General features: G+C 40.7%; 1 long non-coding RNA gene across 2 annotated transcripts; it reads left to right on the forward strand.

Annotated features, from left to right (window-relative positions):
- Window positions 1-822: 822 nt before the first annotated feature.
- On the forward strand, window positions 823-23,788 carry LOC134156196 (uncharacterized). Of its 2 annotated transcripts, none has more exons than XR_009961849.1 (3): window positions 823-1,400; window positions 20,480-20,676; window positions 23,476-23,788. It is a non-coding gene; the product is annotated as an uncharacterized LOC134156196 (long non-coding RNA). The 2 variants fall into 2 exon arrangements; XR_009961850.1 differs by lacking the exon at window positions 823-1,400 and adding an exon at window positions 6,883-6,957.
- Window positions 23,789-24,661: the final 873 nt, after the last annotated feature.

Below are 24,661 nucleotides of genomic sequence, written 5' to 3' on the forward strand. Positions count from 1 at the left end.
TCAGCGTGCTCCCGAGGTCTCCGTGTGCGCTGAAGTGGAGAGGTGGTTAAGGCGTCATTGCTGCTGCAGGTCCGCTGCCTGGGCTTACGGTGCAAGCAGTTTATTTCCTTACCGGCTTTATCTTGAGGAGCTCTGGTAATTTGCCAGGACTTCATGGTGCAGGGCAGAGTGCAAGCACAGAGCTTATCCAGCTCCAAAGGGTTCATTGCATCTCTAAGACCAGAAGAAGCTTCCCGCAAGCACTGAGAAGTCTCACATTTACCTCTTGTTTCTACATTAAAACCACAACAGGACAAGTATGAATTAAAAATACCACTGAAGTGTGACATCAGTCTGGGGGAGCTGGAGATGTTGAGTGGAGAGGGAGTGAATCCCAGTGCCCTGGGGAGCTTTATTGCAATGAGCAGGGCTTTGGTTGGTTGGTAATTTTCAGGATCAGAGGATAACTGCAGTGATTTCCAGACCTTCTGCAGTGTTCCAGCTATTCAATGTTAATGCTACTGAACACAGAATCATAGAATTGTGTAGGTTGGAAAAGATCTTTAAGATCATTGAGTCCAACCGTTAACCCAGCATTGCCAACTCCATCACTAAACCATGTCCCCAAGTGCCACATCAGAATGTCTGTAAAATACCTCCAGGGATGGGGACTCCAGTGCTTGACAACCCTTTTGCTGATGAAATTTGTCATAATATTCAATCTAAACTTCCCCTGGCACAACCTGAGGCCATTCCCCTTCAGCTTGTCACTTGTTCCTTGAGAGGAAGACTGACCTGCACTGTGTTAATACCTATGGTTCACAGAGTCATTGGTGCTGGAAGGGACCTCTGAAGATCATTCAGTCCAACTCCCTGCCAAGGCAGGGCCACCTAGAGCAGGTGACACAGGAACATGTCCAGGCGGGCTTGGGATGGCTCCAGAGAGGGAGACTCCAGAACCCCTTGGGCAGCCTGTTCAGTGCTCTGCCACCCTCAGCGTAAAGAAGTTCTTCCTCATGTTGATGTGAAACTCCTCATGGTTTAGTTCATGGCCACTCTTCCTCGTCCTGCACAATGCCAACATTTCATAACTGCAGTGGTTGCAGTTTTCTGGAATGGTGGCTTCTTGCCATCACAGACAAGGCTGCTCACTGGGGTGGGGAGGATAAAAACTACACTAATGTACTGAAACAATGCATCTGAATGCTGAGCTCCAGGAGTAAATTACTTCTCTTTTCCTGGTGTCTAAGCCTTTCCTCTTCAGGCATGTTGTTTTTGCAGGGATGTAAGCATACAGGGCTGAGTACAATAGGAGCGCTGTGTCAGATAAATAGGTTTTCCCTCTGGAAGAGCTTGCAGTTTAGGAGCACAAGCTGGAACTTCACAGGACAACACTGAATAAACAATGCTGAAATGGCATGGTGGGTGGCTCTTGTTAAGTGCAATGTGCCATGGAACAGATGGGTTTCAGGGAGTGTATTGGAGGAAGAGAGGGAGAGCTTTGCATGCATTAAAATAGAGTCTGTTCTGGGCATAATAAACAGCACTGCCAGTTGTAGGGTTTTACATTTCCTTTAGTTCTTGCTTCATAAATCCAGTCTCTCTCTGAGTGCTTTGTAGTTCCTTGGAACACAATTTCACATACTCATATTCATGTATTTATGTTTATTACTGTTCCAAAGCAATTTGCTGATGTGTTTTCAGTGACAATTTATACACCAGCACCACCTGAGCAGGCAGATGATACTAATGTGGCAATGCTCTAATCATAGCACACTCCAATTTTGTCATCATTTTTTAATGAATTATAGGAAAATCCCAGGAGTTAATTTTGGTCTCAGTAAGGGAAACGTGAGTTGAGTTCTGCTGACATGAACCACCACTGGGCTCTGCACACAGGCACTGGACACTTCCCTGTGTTTGGCAGACCCATTAGAGCCACTGCATGGTAGAGAACGCATAACTGCTCTCCTGTGACATATGTGTTATGCTGCTGCTGGCTGTCTAGAAAGCCTGGGCAAATGCAGAAAAGATTAGGAGTTCATTTAATGAGGCATAAAAGCATTATGGTTGGCAGTTTTATGTGTCTGGCTGCTGTCTCCAAAGTCTCAGTGGGAGATTTTGCTAGAAGCAAGAAGGAACAATGCCATAAACATCAAATGATGTAAGCTCATTGAAAACCAAGCAAACACCTGGGCTTAAGATGCCTTAATGTGGAGATAGTTCGCAAGTGCAGGGAGAGCCTCATAACATTGGCCTCACCCCATCAATCCAGCTTGTCCAGAGCCCTCTGTAGAGCCTTCCTACCCTGAAGCAGATCAACACTCTCAACCAAGTTACTGTCATCTGCAAATGTACTGAGGGTACCCTCAATTCCCTCATCCAGATCATTGATAAAGATAATAAGCAGAACTCGCCCCAACACTGAGACATGGGGAACACCACTTGTGTTCCCCAAATTGGGAACTGGATTTAACTCCTTTCACCACCACTCTTTGGACCTGGCCATCCAGCTAGTGAACAGTACTGCAGTGAACAGTCCAGGCCATGAGCATCCAGTTTCTCCAGGAGAATGCTGTGGGAAACAGTGCCAAAGGGGCTTTACTAAAGTCTAGGTAGACAACATCCACAGCCTTACCCTCACTCAGTGGGTCACCTTGTCACAGAAGGAGACCAAGTTAGTCAAGCAGAACCTGCCTTTCATAAACCCACATTGACTGGGCCTGATCTCATTGTCCTGTACGTGCTACTTGATGGCACTCAATTGAATCTGCTCCATAACCTTTCCTGGCTCTGAGACCAGGCTGACAGGCTTACAGTTCCCTGAATCTTCATTCCATCTATTCTTGTAGATGGGCACTACATATGCTAACTTAATTTGTGGCACAAGTGGGAGAACAAGACTTTAGGCCTAACAAAGAACTGCCTTGAACTCGTATTTACTAGCTGTAACTAGTAACTTGTTCTTACTGGATCCCATGGGAGGACATAACCCTGTGCCCACCAGAGTGGGTGCAAAGCAGTTGAATGTGAAGGAGAAATTAACTTTTTGGTTACTGATTTTCTCTCTTACATTCATACAGTGCATTTATCTTTCATGTCAATAGAGATGATTGTTGTTGTTAGCAAGCAGGACTGACTAGTAATTTTAATTTTTCTAAAATTACCTCATATTGTCCTATTTATCTTTGATAATTAGAATATAAATCTTTATAATATGTTAATTTTCAAGTAACACTTTAATAGTTTATCTCATATAAGTGTACTTATTTCTCTGTCATTCATTTTCTTACAGGCACTTGTATTAAAATGTTTTGGTATCTCTGCTAAATATAAAACACACTGGAAAAAAAGCATGCTGCAAAATGACAAAATATTTACAGATCTCAAAAGAGTGTTCACCAGTCCTCAAACAAGAGCACAGTGTGTCAAGACATGAATCCCAAAATTCACAAATCAAGATGGCTTTGGGATATATTATGTGAAAATAGGCTTAGATTGACAATGTACTTCATCTACCGCATTTGTGTCCTGTCTTCCTCTCTCAGCCTGTTGCTATGTAGATTTTCTATTATTTCCCTTTTGTGATTTTCCAACAACCAGATAGTGCTGCTCTGGTTTTGTGTCGTTCATGTTATTATTGCATAGTTACTGTTTATTGTCAGTAAGAGTAAAGCTGTGAATCAAGATGATAGATTGCCAAAGAGGCAGTAAGTAAAATATCACCAGAAGATGCATTCGGATTCCCGGGAGGTGAAGACTTTTCCACAATGGCCATTCTCATAAAACGTGTCAGAAATGTTTGTCATGCTTTTATCAGAGCACTTATAATGAAGTAGCAGAGGGGGTACCCTTTATCAAGATATCTATTATAAACCCCTTATATAATACTTTCTCTTCCATAATTTGACTTTTTGAAGTCAAAATCTCTCTTGATTTCACAGCGCTATAGGCACAGTGACAGAACTGAAGTATGCTACAGCACATGATTTCTGTAACTAGAAATCCATGTTGCAGAATTGTTCAATCTGTGGTTTAGCCAAAGTGCTGGTTGTGGGACCCTGCAATGAGCTAGTTCAGGAGTTAAATACATTTGCAAGGGTAAAAGTGATTAGTAAATCAGTAGCAGTCTACTTTCAATAACGTCTCAGTCAAACTACAATGATGTTTTGATGACAAATCTTAGAAGTCTTCTAAGTTTTATAAATTTCACAAGAGCAAATTCATGCCACGTTTCTCAAATCATTTAATCTTCAAATAATTCAGGGATCGTGAATGTGCTAGTTCCAAGATATAATGCCTTCTAATGAACAAGTAGGAATTGGTTCCTATATGAGAGTGGGAGTTGATTGCTTATGCATGATGGAAGCTATATTGTTTAGTATTATTACAAATCTAGTAATGCCATGTACATAAATATAATGAGAGAAGTTGGGAACTGATCATGAACCTCATTCACAAAAGAAGCTAATTTTTTTTTTTTTTTAATAGCAAATTAAAGGCATGGCATGTGAACAAGTTTGAAGTGGCCTAATTCTTTAGTACATTGGATTTTTCACACTGTGTTCCGAAGGTGTTTAAATTAAGAAGATAATGTGGGTAGTTGATGGCTATGAATTAAAATGATATTAGGAAAGCAATATCAGGAATCTTTATTTCCTTGAAATTAAAATTTGTACCTGTGCAAAATACAACAAAATGACTGTTTATTATTTGAGGAATCCATTGGCGGTTTACAAACATAGTAAGAAATTTCTGTGTTACAAATGCTCAACTACGTACTAACCTTTCAGGGACATCTTCCTCCTCAAGGTAAACCAGTGGAAAATCATTAAAACTTGGTATCTTTTATTCCAATGGGAGACGACTGCCCTGCTAGGATAGCTAAATCTGAAGGAAGCCAGCCCAGATATTTTTGTCTGTGAGGGGAATTTAGGGTGAGAAAAATCTCCAAACAAGACAGCAGAGGAGGAATTAGTTGATTTATTTACCTGCAAATCCTTGGAAAATGGGGCTGTGTGGCCCTGTTTCATTTCAGGGCCCTGGAGGTATGTGGGAACTTTCATTCACTGTGGCTTCAGCCCCAATCCTTCCGAAAGCTAATGTTTCAATTTGTGTGATGGCTCGTGGGAGCCTCTGCACAAGGATGAATTTCAATTGCTAAGCAGATCTTGCTCTTTGACTCCCTGTTCTTGTTGAGAAAAAAGGGTTGTAAAATAAAAAGAGAGAGAAAAAAAAGTGAAAACGTCCATATTGCTTGTATTTATGTGATCTGCTGCTGATTTCATGTGCCCATCCTTGGCATGCACATGTGCGAGCAGACTGTTGCTGTTGAGCAGTGAAGGTCCCACTCTTCCTCATGGAGGAAGCATAGTTTTTCAGGATATTGGTGCCTTAGTTGACACAACAAATCAGCAGCATTAATTCTACTCTCCACAAGAGTCCTCTCCAGTAGTCTGATGAGATGTCTTTTCATTTGGATGGTGTGATATACAGCCATTTGGACATGTGTGAGTGAAAATCCCGTCTGATGACTCCTGCTAGCTGTGGGAAAAGCAAGAAGGTAGCAAAGCAAGAAGCTGATTTTTTCACAGAACAGACAAACTAAAGGGAGTGGCAGCAGAAACAGCTTCCCTGGCACCCACTAATGCGTTTCACCCTAACATGGAGGGTAACTCGGCTTCCATGTTCAAACAGCTCTTGCCCTCTTTTGCTCTGTCTCTGCATGATACGGCTGCACTGAGGACACACAACTGACTTCATGGAAGTCACTGGCTGTTCTCACCTTTCAGGAACTGTTAACCTGGGTTACATTTGAAGCAGCAATAGTTTCTGTACCCACTGTTAGTTTCTTGAAACATGTTGTCACATACCTACTCACAGTTTGACAGCCAGGCTTTACCATTTAAGTCACCTTTTTGAGCATCTAGCAAAGTTTCCATTCCTTGTGTCTGTGAAGCATTTACCATCTTCTACCCTTAGGTTGATATTTGTTTTGCAGTAAAGTGCAAACAATTCATTCAGGTACCTGGGGTCTGGCATTTAGATAAGATTTCAGATGGCTATTTAATTTATCATTCAGTGCAGCCCACTCTGAGGAAAGGTGTCTGCTTTAGACGCATACCTCTGGAAGAAAGCTATCAAACTTTTAAACCAGATGAACTCAGCTAGCCCAGCAGAAGTGCAATGCCTTGTGATGATGAATCTAACACAGAGAGGGATACAAAATGATGCTGTTTTGTGAATTCTTTTTAATATCTGCCACTGTTAAAATAGGTAAAGGTTTTTTTTTTTGTGAAGTCAAAAATTATGGGGACAAATTTAAAAGCTTTGCCTCTTCAAGCTGTTTTACACCTCTTCTGATTCCCATAGCCCTTCAAATCTGCATAGACTCCTTTAGATTTGTTTTTTGAGTTGACTCACTACTGAATAATGTGCTGATCATAATTCGCTTCATGAGAACTTAGGAAAAATTAAGCAAGAGACATGTTTTATGTTTGTTTTCCTAAACGTTCAGCAATCTCAAATTGTTTTCTCAAATACAAAAGCCAGTTGTCCTCTTCCCCTTCAGGCTTAAAAGCCATGTAAATAGTTGATAACATTCTGCTGTAGAGGCCTATGACTCAGATTCTCAAGTGCAGCTTTTTCTGCCCTTTGCTCCCTACCAATATTGCAATAAAACAAATTGTAAGCCAATTTAGACGGAACAAGTAACAGCCAAGGCCAGATTCCCTCTTTTCTACCTCTCACTGCATAATGCCATAATGAGATTCTGGCCAAACAGCTCAGTGCAATGCAATATTCAGTCTGCAGCGTACTCAGAAAAGGCCGATGTGAATTTCTAAACACAGTCATTAGCCCCTATTTGTGTGAGGTTACTGGAAATTGTTCCCACATCTTTTGGGTGGTTATGCTGCTGTGCTGGGACATGTCCTTCTAAAGTGAGTGACGCACCCAGTCTATACTCAATATGTGCAAGTGAGTTTACCTTGAAGCTTTTGATTATAAACCTTTAGTTTGACAAAGACGTTCTGATGTGACTGGGCGTAAGGAAGAAAACCTTCTGGGAACTTCCTTCAGAGCATGGCTAAAGGGGATAAAGTTATCCTTACCTCCTGCCTGCTCTACAGAGCCACCACTCAGGAGCAATGCAACAAGTGAGCCTTTTGCTGAAGGGTAGGTCCCCATGCTGGTGCCTTGTCTCTGTTCTTGCATCAGAAGAATTGCATCAATAAGTTTCCTGAGACCAGAAGAGGAGCAGATGCAGGAGGAGAGCTTGCCTTCACTTGGTGTCTTCTGCTCTTTCTTTTTTTTTCAGCCAGAACTTGAGATACACCCAAAATTGTAACTATCTTGAATGATCAAACCTTAAATAATAATGATATTAGTTGTGTTGGTAAAATCATTTAATAGATCTGAGTAGCTTATAATATGAGCTCATAACTAGAGAGCATTGTAGATTACAGACCACAGTTACAAGCAGCCTTTTGGTCTGCTGACCTTTCTAACAATCCCTAATGGGGAATATTCATTTAAAGCACCTAATCTATCAATAATAAAATATTTATGTCATATTTTTGAGTGTGATTTGGTAAAGTAGGACCACTATAAATGGTCATTTTGTAAAGCGCTGTCAGCTTTATGACCTTACCTGGTTCTGATGTTGCATTATGGTGGTGCTTGTTACACGATCTCAATAGGAGAAAAGAGCCTGTTCTTTGCCTCTGGGTGTGTGGTCACCCTGTGACTTGTCATGTTCTTCTTGTGACACTAGTTAGCTGGCAGAAGCATCCGTCCATCATGAGTCAGCAAGTGTAATGGCAGGTGTTCTGTCTGCATGAGTAAAGTCTTTTGACGTATCTGGCAGCTGTTGCTTGAGAGCAGGCATTGTAAGAACTTGTCTGGGACCAGAGTCCATACAGGTTTTCTTTGGGAAATTGTCTGAAATAGCAAGAAGGCAGCACTGAGGGATGTTGCTTGTTCACCGATAGATATTTCTCCCCTGCCAAGCACATGCCTTACAAAGTTTAGTCAATGGATGGCACTGCTGACTTTTCACAGCTGGGCTGGTTTTGGGAGCTGGCTTGTGCAATGCAGTTATGACTTATTGTTTGGTTTAAACCATGTCTGAAATCTTGCTATTGCAAAGTGGTTAATTCAATAGTAGTCATGCAGCCAGCTGCCCTGGAACAAAGAGGGTGTAGGTTTTGTTGGCCACTGAGTTCTGTTAGGGAAACGTAACAGTCACCAGCCAGTCCTCATTCATCACTCCCTAGTTCTCATTAGGAAAAAAGCATCCTGCACCTCATGCTGTGTGGGTACTGTCCTGAGTTTAGCAGTAGCAGTCATTTTTTTCTCCTTCTTAGTAGCTGGTGCAGTGCTGTGTTTTGACTTTTGGCCTGGGAGCAGAGCTGATAACACTCAAATGTTTGGTCTGACCAAGGACTTTGTGAGTCTCACGCTCTGCCAGGGAGGAGGGGAAGCCAGGAGAAAGAAGAGACAGGACACCTGACCCAAACTGACCAAAGAGGTATTCCATACCACAGCGTGTCACGCCCAGGATGTAACTGAGAGTTACCCGGAAGGGCTAGGGCACTGCGGGGTTGGACTAGGTATCGGTCGGTACTCGGTTGGGCAGGGTGAAGGGAGTTTTATCGGTCGGCAGGTGGTGAGGTCTTGTATTCTCTTCCCTTGTTATTTCCCTTATCATTATTATTACTGGTGGTAGCAGTAGTGATGTGTGTTATACCTTAGTTACTGGGCTGTTCTTATCTCAGCCCGTGGGAGTTGCATTCTTTTGATTCTCCTCCCCATCCCTCCAGGAGCAGGGTGAGGGAAAGAAGGGGGGGTGTGAGTGAATGAGCTGTGTGGTTGGGTTTAAACCACCACAGGCACAGAAAACAGTGAGATTTTTTCCATTGAGAAGGCCTACAGCACATTTTACTGAGAGAAGTCCAAGCTTCTAGGGCTTCAGGATAACCAGAAGTCATGTTAACTGTTATGTGCTGAACTAATGAGCTCTGCTGAGAAAACAGCTGTATTATTTCAGGCCAAATGCCATGCAAATGTGGCTATCTGACTTCTAATAACTCTTGGAGCTGCTGCCAAGTGTAAGCATATCTGCTGAGAATATGGAGATATAAATTAAATTGCTGAATGTTTTTTTACTGTTGCAGAAAGTTCTTTACTTGTTCTCTGATGTGCAGCCAGTTGCCAAAATACACTTGGAAGAACCACCCTATATGACCTGGTACGGTATCAAGTCTAGAGGGTGGAGGGCTAAGAAGGTATCCTCAGCCCTAGGGAAAGAAGGAGGAAAGCCATTCTGCTGTATTACTTCCAATTATTCATTATTTCTTATTAATAATGTATAAGACATTCCTCATTATTTGCTATCCTATGGGATAGTACGTGAGAATTCACTTATTATTCATGGGTTTAGCAAGTTTATCTGTTTATTACAGACTACTTCTCATTTGAGCTTACTGAGGCAATTCTTAGTTACACTGTTGTAAACACAGAGTTTGTAAAATGGGAGAGAAGGAGATCTAGCAATGTGAATCTAAATGGGGCATTGGAAAGCAGAACTGAAAAACAGAAAACAGTAAAGATCTTTGATGTTGTACAAAGGTTTTTAAGCATTCAAAGGAAAAAAGAAACAAACAACAACAACAACAAACTGTGAAGAAAGGGGAAGGTTAGATGAAAAGCTGTCTATGAATAGATCCTCTTATTCCAGAAGCCTGGATGAGCTTTAAAAAATAACCTGATTACAGAAACTCCTAAAGAAACTCAACCTGATAACACTATGAATTCAGTGAAGTGAATAGTGTTGCAGTAGTATAAAACCGCCATAAATCAAAGAGTGATCTGAGCCTTAATTATCAGTCTGCTGTAACAGCAGATTCAGGCCTATCGAAACCCTCAGTGGCTTCCATGGTACATCATCCCCCACATACTAATAGGCCTCCTGCCTTCTAGAAAGAGATAATTAAGAAAAATAATAAATTGGTAGACCATTTTGCTTCTAATTGGGGGTCAGATGTATTGAACCCCTGAGAATCTTGACGGCTTTGCTAACAATCAGAAACAAGCAGCACCTGCTTTGTTCTCAGTTGTTTGTGAAGTATCAGATTTTTAATGAATGCAACGTGCATCACGGATAGATAACCAAGAGACTATGGTTTTGGGGAAGCTACTCTGCTGCCAAAGTGAACCTGAAATTTTCTGGTTTGAAAATAAACTATTTCTCATCTTTGTGGTTACAAAACCTAATTTTGCCTATGACTAGAAAGCCTTCATCTGTGTCTCACAGTAGTGCAGGCAAAGTAATTGCATTGGATAGAAAGATTTAACAATATACATTGTCTGCTAAACACTTACTACGTTAAGCAGCTCTGTTTCATGCTGACTCATAGAGTAAATGAATACCAGTGTTTATCAATTGCTGGTAACAGTCCTTTTTGAATTCAGGTTTTTGGTGCAGCCTATGGGATTTGGAGTTGTACCTGGATAATGCTTGAACCCACAACCATTAGACAAGTGGTTGTAAGCAGTTTCCATGGGAATAGCATTAAAAGCTATTTAAAAAATGAAAGAAAAATGAACACCTTTTTTGATTTATTACAAAATAATTGATCCTAAAAGCTAGCGTGAAGCAGTTCACACACTGAGACAACGGTGCACGTAGATGTTTAATACTGTTTTTGTTAGAGGTGAAGTGTTTATAAGTACTTGTGACAGGTGAACACTTTTTAGATGGAAGTTATATGAACATTTATAATTCTGCTCTATTTTTATTTTATGTGTGGAGGAACTGTATTGATGCACACTGCACTCTTTCCTAAGACAGTATTTAATATTTGTATTTAATTCTCAGTGAACAAAAAGAGCTCGGGCTTAGTTCAGATCATTTCCTTCCTTTTTGTTATCAGCATAAAGTCAGGAATTTAGGAGGAAAAGAAAAGATAAACTCTTTGGTGCTTTTTGAAGTTGAGGCGATGGCACTGGAGTAACAAACCAGAGTGTTCAGCACTCACAGATACCCTAGAATAACAAACTGGCATATAAACCAAAAGGGAACAAACAGGGAGCAAACCAGCCTGTGTGGTGGGAACAGGGGGCAGAATCGATCTGAGAATCTTGTTACAGGCTGCCAGGAAATAGTGTTTAGCAGGAAATGTAAATGATTAATTCAACAAGATCTGAAAGATGCCTTGTTGGTGTCATTTTGAAGTGGGTCACTGTTGTTCCAGTGCAATATCATCATCAGTGCTGACTATGTCGAAATTAATAGAAACTGGGAATGTTAATTATGAACCGGCTCAGCTGTCTTTTATCCCTTGAGACAGCATCATCCAGCTGTGATGCCTGAATAGACTTTCTCACACACCATTGGCAGACACTGATTTTAAGGAGCTGATAGACCCCAGATCAATAACTTACCTAATACGTTTTCTGAGTCACCTGTAAGCAACTTTACACATGTGAGATTGGAAAGAAATAGTCGTGAGTTTATGACACCCAATCCTCTTAACATCTGTTTCCCTTGGAATAGGATGTTCTCCCTAGGCATCAGGACTGTCACTGCAGAGGTGCAGCTTTGGCTATGCCCAACTTCTGTCTGTGCACCCAGCCATGCAGGCAGCATCCCCTGCCTGCTTGTTTGACCTGTTCTGCATTGAACACTGCCACCAGGCTGGAGCTGAGCCAAGAATTCACTCGGTTCAGAAGTTTCCCTTTTACAACGGAACAGATATAAAACTGCAACCCTGGGAGCACACATTACCATTGCCTAAGTACGGGTTGTTGCCAGACAGGGCAATTGACCCTGTGGCAAACTCAGCGTGTGCTGCGAGAGATGCTTAAAAAAACCTCGGGACCTTTCAGATCTTTATTTAAGGAACGAGGTCATAATCAGTTCACAGGATGTACTTCAGTGGACAATAACAATCAAATTGAAATTCTAAGCTGTATATTCATGCTCAGCAATAGATTTTTTTTTTGTTAATGATGTAAAATGCTAGCGAGAAGAATGGTTTCCATCTAGGTTAACAATAGGAGCTCTTGCATAAGTCCCTGGAGCTTACAAAAAAATGCTTAAAAATAATCTCCTGATTATTCTACGTGGCACTGACTGAAGATAAAATTTGAAATAATTTCCCTCATAACCCATGTTATTTTTTACTCGTTATCAACATCTGAACTGCATTTCTGAGGCAGCCACCAGATGTGCTCACAAGTTAGCACCTGTGTTGCATGCTTTTATTTTTGTAGTTAGCAGTGCTCCAAATGAAGGAAGGAACCTTTGTTATTAGGAAAAATACTTACTGATAATTAAAAAAATCCCACATTGTCCAGCTTGTGGTTTCCTGCTGTAGACTACAAGGTGCCAACCTTATATTGCAATTGGAGCATTTGTATATTAGGAGGGTGTCGTGGTTTAAGCTCAGCCGGTAACTCAGAGCCACTCAGCTGCTTGCTCACTTCCCCTCTTCTTCCCTCCAACCCTCTGCACCCAGAGGGATGGGGAGGAGAAGCTAAAGAATAGAAATTCCACGGGCTGAGATAAGAACAGTCCAGTAACTAAGGTATAACACAAACCACTGCTGCTACCACCAATAATAATAATAAGGGAAATAACAAGGGAAGAGAATATAAAACTAAAAGGGGAAAAGGAAAAGAATAAACACAAGTGATGCACAATACAACTGCTCACCACCTGCTGACTGATACCCAGCCTGACCCGAGCAGTGATTTGGGCCTTCTGGGTAACTCCCCCCAGTTTCTATGCTGGGCATGATGTGCTGTGTTATGGAATACCTCTTTGGCTAGTTTGGGTTATGTGTCCTGTCTCTGCTTCCACCTGGCTTCTTGTGCTCCTCCTCACTGGCAGAGCATGAGACTGAAAAGTCCTTGATTGGAATAACCATTACTTAGCAACAACTAAAAACATCAGCGTGTTATCAGTGTTGCTCTCAGGCTAAAGTAAAAAACACAGCACTGCACCAGCTACTGGGAAAGAGAAAAATGACTGCTAAAGCTGAACCCAGGACAGAGGGTAAAAGAATGTCCAACAGGGAAGATATTGAACTTCCTGTAAATTTGTTGAAGATCATGACTACTGGTTTTTTTTTGAGTGACTGTGGGAGGAAGTCTGTTTAACACATCTGTCTTCTGGTTTCTTCTTCACTTTCTTTCTTAAACCATACTATAAGACTACTGTGTGCTCTCAGGCAGATGTTTCATTGACCCTCAGAAGAATCTGGTGACTTTTTGCGCATTTCCTAAAGCATATAATATAAAAAGAATTGGTGAGCAGGTACTTTATAGCAGTATTTGGGGGTCTGTAAAAAGAGAAACAAGATTTGTCCACTGTTATATTTTGAACTTAGTTGCTTCCTCATTCATATGAAATTTGATTGTTATTTAAGAAAAACCAAGTTGGCTTTATAATGTGAACTCTGGGCTGTTTATCATGCTGAGTTGCTCTCACCCTGCTGTTTCAAAGTGGGGATGTGGGGTAGTTTCTTGCTGGCAACCTGCTTCAGAGAATTAATTCAATACGCAGATGCTGAACTTTAATGAAAGACTAATTATGTGGTAGTGACTGAGCCTCAGAATCCTGACTGTACCTTCAGGCCTTTGGCTCAGACTCCTGTGGAAGGCAGCTGACACTTTCACACTGTGTTTTTTCTGTTGAGGTCCTGGCTTAACACATGCACACTTGTGTTACCACCAGGCCTGGAAGGTGAGGGAGAAACACACCAATTTCCTTTATGATTAATTATGTTTGAATGAACCAATTTGGAGTTCAATGCAAACTTTAGGAGATACAGTTGCTAATGACCTAGTAGTGGTTCATCTGTTATAAGCTGATCTTTAGCTGCATTATTTAAGTACAGTGAGTTGAATACAAAAAGCCAGTCTCCTAGAACAGAAAGGACTTCACATAGGAATGAGCAGGGTATTTTAAGTTAATTGAACAGTTTCAAAATTAAAAAAAAAACCCTATCTGCTTTGGACTGCTCAGGGGATGCAAAGCAGAAGGAAATCTGCTTTACCATGCATTTAGATGGGCTTTCCAGCTGCTTTGTTAACTGAATGCAAAGTAGCAGGCTGAGGTGGGTGCATCTGGCTGTTAGTTTTAACCTAACTTTTTCTCTTTTTTCCCTTAAAAAAATAATAATTATGGAATGAGCATTTTTGGAATTGTATTAATGTTCAAAATGAGCAGATGCTCACTTAACATAGCTTGACATCTGTTGATTTTAAATTTTGTTTTTGTTTCATCAGTTCTATCGTGATTAAAATGGCATTTTCTGATATTTGATGTTAGAACTTAAGTTTTGCAAAATCTCTGGGGTTTTAACATTCAATAGACCAAGGAACAGAGAGAGCTGGTAATCTGAGTGCTGAGGGCAGTTAGCAAAATCTGTGAACCAGCCCAACAGCTTTAACTGGAAATAACCAAACCTTACATGACTGCATGCCCTGACATTTGTTTTCAAGGATCTAATAAGGTTTTTCTTTCTTTCCCTTTTGGCCTTAGATAGAAATGTTTGATTTAGTGGATTTGTCAGCATTCCCATACTGTCAGAAACCAGACAAATAGCCACTCATTTATAATGGAATAAGTAAGGTGAAGAAGCAGTTTACTACTGATATTCGGTGTGCCTAAAATATCTTGCAGGAGAAAACAAGTATTCTGCTCCTACATCTGTCTTCACAGCAGAGCTTGTATCAGGTCCTAGCTTTTCCATGAAGAAGTCATAGTCCTGCAGAGCATGAAATAAATCATTGTTTTCCAGAGCTGACGTGAATGAGTGAGAAGCTTCCTGTTTCATTTGAGGCATCTGGATGAGAATGTAGCCTGGGAAGTACTCTTAAAATTACACACTGCTGAAAGTAATTCTTATCACGTTAAAGCTTGATTTTTTTTTCTTTTTTTTTTATAAACTTACAAAGGAATTAATTGCTGAGAAACACTGTAAGCTTTTGGAAGAACCAGTGATTATTTTAATGTAATTTTTTTTTTTTTTCTGACTTGACATCTCTCTTTTATGTATTCCGGATCTGAATCACCCTCAAGCTGAAGTTAAATATTACTGATGAATTCTCCCGTGTCTTGCTTGTAGATCAGTTGTTCCTTTGTCTATTGTGTTTGATTTTCATCTTGCAGTGATGAAAACTTGCACTAGTTCTCTAAGGGCAACTATCCCAGCACTAAACTAATGTAAACAGAGGATTCTTCTCACTTCATGTCTTTACCAGGTTTTAATTTAAGCAACTATAAAAGAACACATAAGTGGGATGCAACTGTTGAATCATGACTCCCTGCCTCCTCTGCATCCAGTTTTTATACCCTTCTTCCTGTGCTGCCTGTACTCGTGTACACTTGTAATGACAAAACTGACCTTAGCAAGTTGCCAGTTCTGCTTAAAAATCACTTGTGTGACTACCTAGATAGAAATTTGTGCCAGTGACTCCTTGATTACCAGTCTGTCTGCACAGAACAACAGATACTTGATGATGGGGCACAGTGATGTTTGGTGCCCTGGGCATGGCATTGAAGAATCAGAAGAGGTTTTGAAGTGGGATCCTTCCCATGAAGAGAGACCAGTCAATAGCCATGGGGAGAGAAGGCAGGAATTTCACTAAACTTGAAAAGATGACTGTTTCTTTGAATCAAGGGGTGAAGTTACCTTAAGAGATGAGGCAGAAAGAAGAAAGAAATATTCTCTGGGTTTCTTCCACCCAGCCTGACCCCACCAGCAGTCAGCTGGTTTGTTTGGTTTTGTACTTTCCTTTTTAGAAATTATCTGTGATTTAAAAACACCAAACAATCAATAACAAAACAAGAAACAAAACTTCTCAACTAGCCCCCTCTACCAAAACATCCACTTTGTTGCTATGTTCTGTGCAGGTACTGGCTGCAGCACTGAGTCATTTAGCAGCTGTGTTCTTGTTCTCTTCACCCACTCTTGTCACCTCTTGACTCTCTGCATAGCCCCTGGCTGTTGTAAGTGATCCAGGTGTAGTGTGGGCAGAGCCTAGATGTGATTTCTGGTGCTTCCCTCCAGTGCACTCTCCTGAGCAGTTTCCAGTCTGAACGCTTCTGCGATTCAGCCTTCCGAATTCCCAAACCCACATCTCCCCTAAGTTTTCAGCTGCATAGTTAATCTCAGCCCTCAGAAGGGATAACAGCAAAGAAAGTGGGTGTTTTAGTAGAGGAGGTTAGTTAAGAAGTTTTGCTTGTTGTTTTGTTGAACATGTGCATCATGTTGTTTCAGTCATATAAATAACTTTGCAGTCCTCTATGACATGATGTATTACCATATAATTGCATAGCTAATTTGGCAGCAAGACTAAATTAATTCCTTAATGTAGAGGTCTGCAAGATACACTAGTCTTTTATGCTGTGGTTCCCTCAATTTGGAAGGTAGCCAGACAAATAATTTGTGATGGTAATGGTGTAATTGCTCTCTGTCAAACCTTGAATGTTGAAGAGAAAAAGCCCAGCTTTCTTGTACTGCAGCCAGACACAGCTGTCACTCTCTTCTATTCCACCAGGTGGAGAAGCTCACTAGTGCGACTGGCAGGAAAGGGCGATGGATGTTAAGCAAACTGTGCAAAACTGCTCTTGATCAAGAAACCGTTTGTTTAAATTGAACATCAAAAGTTTCAAATATAACATGTTATTTTCTAAGGGAGGAAAATGACTTTCACAAACAAAGCAAGAACCGTTTCACAGCCTTCTCCCATAACCGCACTTACTATAACATTGTCTTGGTTTAAGCCCAGCTGGCAACTAATATATAATAATAATATAATAAATAATAGCCTTTCCACCTGTAATTCTGAAGACACTCTTTAAAGATGGGTAAAATCTTTAACCCTCTTTTATAGATGCAGAAGCAAATAAAGGCTAAGCAGCTTTCTTGAGATACACTATAGATCCATAGTAAAGACAGTGAATCACCCAATTTTGAGTTACAGCTAATGAGGAAAACTGACAAATTCTAAACCTGTATGGATTTATAGTGAGTGAAAACATGTATCATAAGCACTTCTCAAACTGAAGGGCCTAATTTGATCCCCAGTTAGGTGACAGTACTCTATTTGCTTTTGCCGTTTAATTGTGTTTTCCATTTGAGATTGTACTCACTCAAAGAATGTCCTCTGAAAACTTTACCATGTTGTCTGATAACACATGTAGGGGCTGGGGGGCTTATTGAAATTAAAGAATAAAGGGTTGGCTTTGTTGTTGAGACTGAGTGTTGGGCCAGGCAGCCCTACAAAAGATCCAATCCCAAAGCTATTCTCCATGTATAAGTGTGGGATTCTGGATTCCAGATTGAAGACATATCAACATTGGTAGGAGCAGATAGGTATGAGGTATATGTGGTTATGTTAACTGTGAATGTAGGATCATTTGCACCAGGCTTTTCTGAGCTGGCAGGACCCAAAGCTGCTTTTATGCCTGGTGATCTAGCTATCCAACCCCAGGATCAGGGCTCTACTAGCTGAAACACAACGTGAAGCTGGTGCGAGTGTTGTGCCAGCTCCATACATCTATGTAAGCTATTCACTTGCAGTATGGCAAGGCTTAGGGCAATGCTGTCCACAGGGAGCACACAGGTTTATGAATCAAAGTCTCATCCAGGTTTCACTGTCTTGAGAGAAATGCTTAACCTCTGTTATCTCAGTTTACTTAGCTGTAGGGATAGATATTACTATAATCACGTAAAGTAGTCCAGTTACACAATTTGAGGATTAAGTGAAGCACTAAGTAATACATGAAGCAACAGATGATCCATAAAAATGTATTCTTTTGAAATATAATCCTGCCTTTTGATATAGAAGTTTAACTTCAAAAGCCTGGCTCTGGGAAAATGGACCTTACCCCTACTCATAGACTTTCTGAATGTGTCCTGTTTACTGAAGGTCTGAGTCACTTTAGCATCAACAGGCATTCTTCTTGCCTGAATCTTGCTGTTTTGGGCACATCTCAAAAAATGAGAACATGGTAGTTAGACCATGATAGTTTTAGGTTGTACCAAGGTGAACTCTGTCCTTTCAATCTATTATAATGTTTGGTCTTTCTGACCCCAAATCAAAGCTATTTTCTGAAGCATTGCCATGGTGATGCACAACACAGTGTATTGTCTTTGCCACTGCTTTTAGAGCTTTATTGAAATACTTTTGAGCTGAAGATGTATATAAAATAATAATACATTATGTTGGAGATTGACTTACAATGGGTTGCTATATGAAATACTTAATAAAATCTCCAAAATTATATTAAGAGAAGTTACCAGAAAATTAAAAATACCTAAGTATATAGAGCTGCAAAAACAGACATGAATGAGTGAGTAGAATTGAGCCTCTCTTCCAAAGCACTGCAGGAAGAAATATTTGCTAGCAAATTGAGTAATTGTTTCTGAAAATTGGCAGCTATCTAGTTTCTGGGTAAGCCTTCAGCATTACCTATTCCTAAGAAACTTCTTTGGATTCACAGAGTGCTTACTATTGTGAAGCTAATAGATATGTTTTTGATGAATACATTTTTCCATTTGATTTGTAAGAGCAGTAACCTTTAGTCACACACAGACAAGATCATTTTTATTCTAGGCTGAGCCCAGCAAAATTGCTTGATTCAGAGTCTGATATGCGCATTGGCTTAATTATTTTTTTCCATTGTGATGAATCTTATGTGGTGATCAGATTGTGAAGTTTATTTTATGTGTGTGGTAAGTTCATCTTAGGTCTGATGAATTTATTTCTCCTCTGTTCTCCCCTGCTCTTTAAAAAATACTCAGGATTGCTTTTATTGCTTTTCAGAACACCCTTTGTAACCATCATATTCTGTAGATCACAGAGTCATAGAATCGCTTAGCTTGGAAAAGACCATTAAGACTATTGAGTCCAACCATTAACCCAGCACTGCCAATTCTACCACTAAATTGTGTCCCCAGTCTACGTGTCTTTTAAATAACTCCCGGGATGGGGACTCCACCGCTTCCTGGGTGGCCTGTTTTCCTGATATGCAATTGTGGGGAGTGAAGGCGGTAAGATTTTCATGAAGAACAGTTTGGGAATGAGCTCTGAGGCCTTGGTGCTTTGACAAGCCCTGGGGCGATGAGTTGAGGCGTTGAAGGCTGGAGGATGTGGGGGTTGTGAGAGGGTCTGTAGCACTGTGATTGGACTATTTACCTGGAGAGTTTTACAGGGGCCAATGAGATTGAGCATTGTATGCATGTGCAGGTTGGGAAAGTACCGAACAGGGGGATAAAAAGGGCTTGGTTGTAATAAATTGGGATTTGAGTCTCTGCATCAACTTGAGTCCATGTCGTGAAATGCCACATGCAATCAGGTGCCACTTGAGGGAAGTAGGTGCTATGATTCTAATTATTTACTGCTTCAGATACTGGAAGTTATTTCTGTTTGAATTGCAATATGACCAAATTATTATTTTGATTAAGTTGATGAGTTCATGCTCATTTATCTCAATTCTCATTTCATTGAGAAACCTTTTAATCTACAGGGTTGTCCCACTCTGAGAAGCCTCCTATTAAAATTCAAGCAATACAGTCCTATTTTTTGCAAGAGCAGTTACTGGAAATTTGGAGGTGGAAGAGAATGGGGCAGGATGTTTTAGGTCATAAGACTGAACCTCCCAGGTGTGTTTGGGCATTACTCAAGAAGTTAATATGAATCAGTGCAAATCAGTTCAGCTTTGCATCCAGAAGTCCAATAAATGGGCTGAGCTAGCAGACCTAAACTTGCTTGTGGTAACCCTGAGTCACCCTGAGTAGCTGCCTTCTTACAGCAGGTCCTTACTAAACCTGGAAAAGGTCTTTTCCAAGGATTTTTATTTTCCATTATGAGACATTTCCTGAGACTGATGTTCTGCTAGTTGGTAACTACTCTGTCTCCTGTGTACTCTGTGGTTGTAGGCTATCCCACAGGAGGACCCATGCTTACTGCATGGGGATTGCACCATTGTCCAGACAAACCAGTCTTTGTTTCTGGCTTCCTCCTGCTTGAACTCTTGAAGCTGTGCACTAGATCTAGCTCCCCATCCCTTTGCAGTCTGGGTACAATGCAGAGTAATTTAATTAAGGATGCTCTGTGGGGAAAAGAGAAGGCTGCAGCAGCCGGGGCACAGTACATAAAAGCAGAGCATCAGCTGCAGCTAAGCAATCAATTGTATTACAAAGAGAATAACTGTGGGATGCTGTGGCAAGTTGGAAAAAAGGCATTTTATACAACCTCAGGTGGATCCCAGGTTATGCTCAGAATGAGGGCACAGAACGTTCCGTTATGAGCTATGTGAGTGCTGTATCTTTGTGCATTGCTTCATATTTTTAACTGGACCATGACATTTCATGAACTTGTGCCTTTTCCTTTTTTTCCCTTATTAATACTGCAAAATATTTAAACAGTATCTAGCATTGCTTCTGAAAGTTTTGCTGATAACTTTTATTGCTTTTAGCAGGATTGGTCAGCCTCAGGAGGGAAAAAAGGACAGTCTTGTCATTTCTGTGTGAGTTTAGAAATTACAGGGCTCCTGTAAAAGAATCCACAGATCTGTTTAGGGATCTAATTTTTCCCACATGCTGTATCAGGAGTTTTGCTACCTTGCCAGCAGGAGCCAGCATCCTGGATGCAGAACCATCTTGAAGGAAAAATCAGGTAGGAGTGCCCAGATGTGTCCATATGTTCCACCTTGGCATGTATTAACTTCTTTTCTTTCTAAGACTTTTATCTTTGTGTGTGGCACAGGGTAGAGGGTCAGATGATTAACAAGTCTCTGTTTTATTACTTCACTTTTTGCGTAAAACTTCCTAATTCCCCACGGATTTTAGGGTGAGAAGAACCTCATAAATTGACCTTGGTTTCAAATGGGCAGGTCACAAAGGTCCTCATTCTTCTCCCCACACTTGCTGTGACACTATCAGGGCAACTATAATTGCCTTGATGTTAGTGGAAAGAAACCTACTTCTCCAGAAACTCCAAGAGTTTCTCCATTGCAATGGGAATTTTGAGACTGTCATGGTGCTTGAACTGTTTTAAAAGTGATGTACTGCTTGGTCTTTCAGGATCTGGCTAAAAAAAATATAAATCCAAACTCATTCTAATGTTAATTGCACTGAACTATGTACCGGGCTAATTGCAAAGCTTTTAGCTATGTTGGTTATCCATGCGCTCCCTACTTCCTTGTCCAGAAGACCCAAATTACATATAATGGAAAAAATTAAAGCATTAAATGGTTACTGCAGGTGGCTTAGATTGCAGTCTGCCATAACATCTACGTCATCAGCACAGGAAACAAAAAGTGTTATTGTCTGGAATGTTTCCATTGGTCTAAAAGACATCAGGAAGGCTTACCTTTTGACTTTTACATGATAAATTGCTTACCTTTAAATGCTACAAAACAGAAAAAGGGGTTTTTCTTACAATGTATTTGTGATTCTGAAAGCCATTGGAAAGCTGTACTTGAGGATTGTAGATTGATAGTAAAAAGCCTGAACAACATAACAGAAAGTCCTCAGTTTTGGTGGCTAACATTTTAAGTACCATGTCTTAATGCAGTAAGGAGATAACACTATAGCGTCACTTTAGGGTGATAGGGCATGTCACTGGGAGACAACAAGGACAAGGACTCCTCCTTGTTCCCTAAGTCCTCAAAGGAGGGGACTCACATAATTGACAAAGCCACAAAGCTATTTTATTGTTGAGGTGTCTGCTGATGCAAGAGAAACTGGAAGGTTTTCAGAGCAACAGGAAACATGTAACCACCTCTCCTTTTCTTTGGTTAAGAATGTCTTGCATGCTGCTCAGATGCAGTCTGCAAAATAGGTCCAAACACATTCCAGAGCTCCACCAAAACCGAGCTCTGGCACAGTTTGGGTGAGGTCATCCAGAGCTAGTTGCTGAAATGTCTTCAATGTATTTTATTTTATTTTATTGGGCACCTTGAGTGTCCACCTTATTTTCTTGTTGTGCAGGTCAATTGCCTGTGCTGTTTTTCTGGGGCTGAAGCAAACCAGAAATGTTCGTTAGTGAGTTATATTCAAAGATGATAGAAGCATCCTCAGCACCCGTCAGTGAGAAGAACAGTCCCTGTTGGAAGTCCGTGCTTGACTGACTGTGTTAGCCTAACCAGAATGAATGTATTAATGGTGCTCAGCAGGTGTCTGAAAACAAGTTTTCCTTGAAAACACTGCTGTATTATGTCCTTCAATTACCTCCTACTGCTGACATTGCTGGGAGAAAGATCTCTTCTGGTGGTTGTTGAGGTGTTAAAATCAAGCAAACACTCCAGGATTTTGCTTCAGCAGGTCCTAGAAAAGAAGTGAGCCAAGTGTTCATGGTTCTTTGAATTTTTTGCCTCTCTTGACTGTTCTACTCTGTAGGTATGTCCTTATGCCTGAAGCACAGACATATCCTCATAAAATATTAATTTATCCCCTGGGTGAGAAGGAAACAGAGTGAGAATAAAGGGAAGCATTAAGAAGTCTAATACAAGAGACTGTATGTGCTTTTCATGCTCACTCATGATCAGTGGCCTGCTATTGTATAAGTCCTGATATAAAACTGCTGGTCTTTGACATGAGCTGCATCATGTCATGATGTGAGCTTTGACATGAGGTGCACCATCAGTGATAGACTGGGAACAGTTGTGCTTTCCAATAGGACACAACCCATTGGAACCACAGCTGCCAGGGTGGAGTTCATGATGTCAAAGATAATCAAAAGCATTGGGAAGGGGCAGTAACCTGCTTAATTCTTCAGTTTCAGAAGGGGCTTGAGAGGCCTGTTGCTTTGTGCTTCTCCACTTGCTATAGTTACTGCAACTCTTCTGCAGCTCCTTTCTAAATGAGCTAGCTTGAACCCTTATGGAAAAGACTGATAATCAAATAGGGCTGATCTTTAACTTATCAATCAACCAAACAACGTCATTAGGACATCAAAAATGCATTGTAGCTTTTGCTTTTGTTGTGAAACAGCAGTTGGAATGAGGTATTGAGAAAAACAGGTCCCAGAACATATTCAGCATGAAATATTCACCATCTATGACACAGGCCTTCCTCTCTTAAATTACCAGTGTCCTGAAGGTCAGATCCTGCACACCCAGTTGGCAGTTTTGCTAATCTCCTCATGCTACACTGTTCTCAGGCATTCATTACTTCTTGATAGCAGTAATCACAAAGTCCTTCTGCATTGTCTATTTTAAAAAGTGTCATGTAGCTCAGGAAGCGGTGCAGTGTGCTTCTGCCTACAGAAATGGCAGGATCTTTCCAGTCTTTCTTCCTTTAATTATCTTGGGCAAAAAAAAATCCATCCAAGTGCATTATGGCAAACCTTTAAGTCACAGCACCTCCAGGACTGGTGCAGTCTGAGTACACTGGAGTCAGGTTGGATGACCTCTTCCCGTTGTTCAGAAACAAAACCTTTAGCCTCATGTCTGGGTTTTTTTTTGCTTTGCAGGAGAACCCCAGGGGGAAGATGATCATCTGTTGTAAAAAAGTCACACCTTTTCTAACAGGAACACTAGAAGCAGAAGCACGAATCTGGAATCATGGCAGCATGTTATAAACAAGAGCAGCCAGGGGGCAACCAATGCACAAATCTTTGCTTCACAAAAAAACTACAGGAAAGGTACAATTGGTATCAACCAAGAGAATAAAAGCTGCATGAAAAGAAACTACTGATGGGTGTAAGAAATGCTGATGCATTGAAGATGTGTTTGCTCTCGTTCATTCTCTGTGAACACTTCCTTCCACATACTTGGCTATTAACTCCAGGCAGTTTAGTTTTATTCTGAGAAAGTGGTTGCAGATGCATTTTATCAGCCAAATTCAGAAGTCTTTAGAGGAATGGGCCACCTGTACTGCTGTTGTGTCTTCTAGTTCGTCCCACTCCCACTGCTGAACAAGAACTACCTCGTTGAACAAGATTCTTCAGCAGTGGGATTGAGAGGCCCCTGACAACCAGGTACAAAAGCACTGACCATGATAATTTTTCCAGAGAGGATTTTTGATCATTAGGAAAAACCCTAATGATTCCCTCAATTAATAATTCACCTTATTGGGATTAGGTGACATTCTCAAGTGTTTCTGTTACTGTTGTTGAAGGTTATTTAGAGGTCTGAAGATGGCCAGTGTAATGAGTCAGAGCTTGAAGCATTTACTTATAGAGAATAAAAACCTGCCAGTATCTCACAGTATGGTGTCAAGAAAGCCTTTTGTGTTTTGTTTTAATAAGAAACTTCTCTAATTGTCATTTAATGTACACTGTTGCATCCAGTGATAATCTTTTTCCACTTGAGTGACCTTCCCGTTTTGGTATCTATTTAAAACTGAGTTTTTTGTCAAAGTTGAATTCACGATGGCTTCATAACCTTCCTCCCTTGAAAGGAAGCAATTATTCAACCAAAAAATATATATACACTTTGGTTATTATGTCAATATGCCCACTTCCTGCTGAGTATTAAACTGTACTATTTCTAGGGGCTGGACTGGGAATATGATTAATAACAGGTTCTGATACAGAAGACAGCAAGTCAAGGCAGGGTAATAGTGATTTTTCATTTGAATCATAGACAAATTGGCTGTTTTGCAATACTTGTCTATGGCAATTACATGTTGTTTTGCTTCCTAATGCTGATTTCCTT

The sequence above is a fragment of the Pezoporus occidentalis genome, unplaced genomic scaffold (genome assembly GCF_034315485.1).
Source record: "Pezoporus occidentalis ecotype Australia unplaced genomic scaffold, CSIRO_AGI_Poc_V1 ctg83, whole genome shotgun sequence".
Lineage (NCBI taxonomy): Eukaryota > Metazoa > Chordata > Aves > Psittaciformes > Psittacidae > Pezoporus > Pezoporus occidentalis.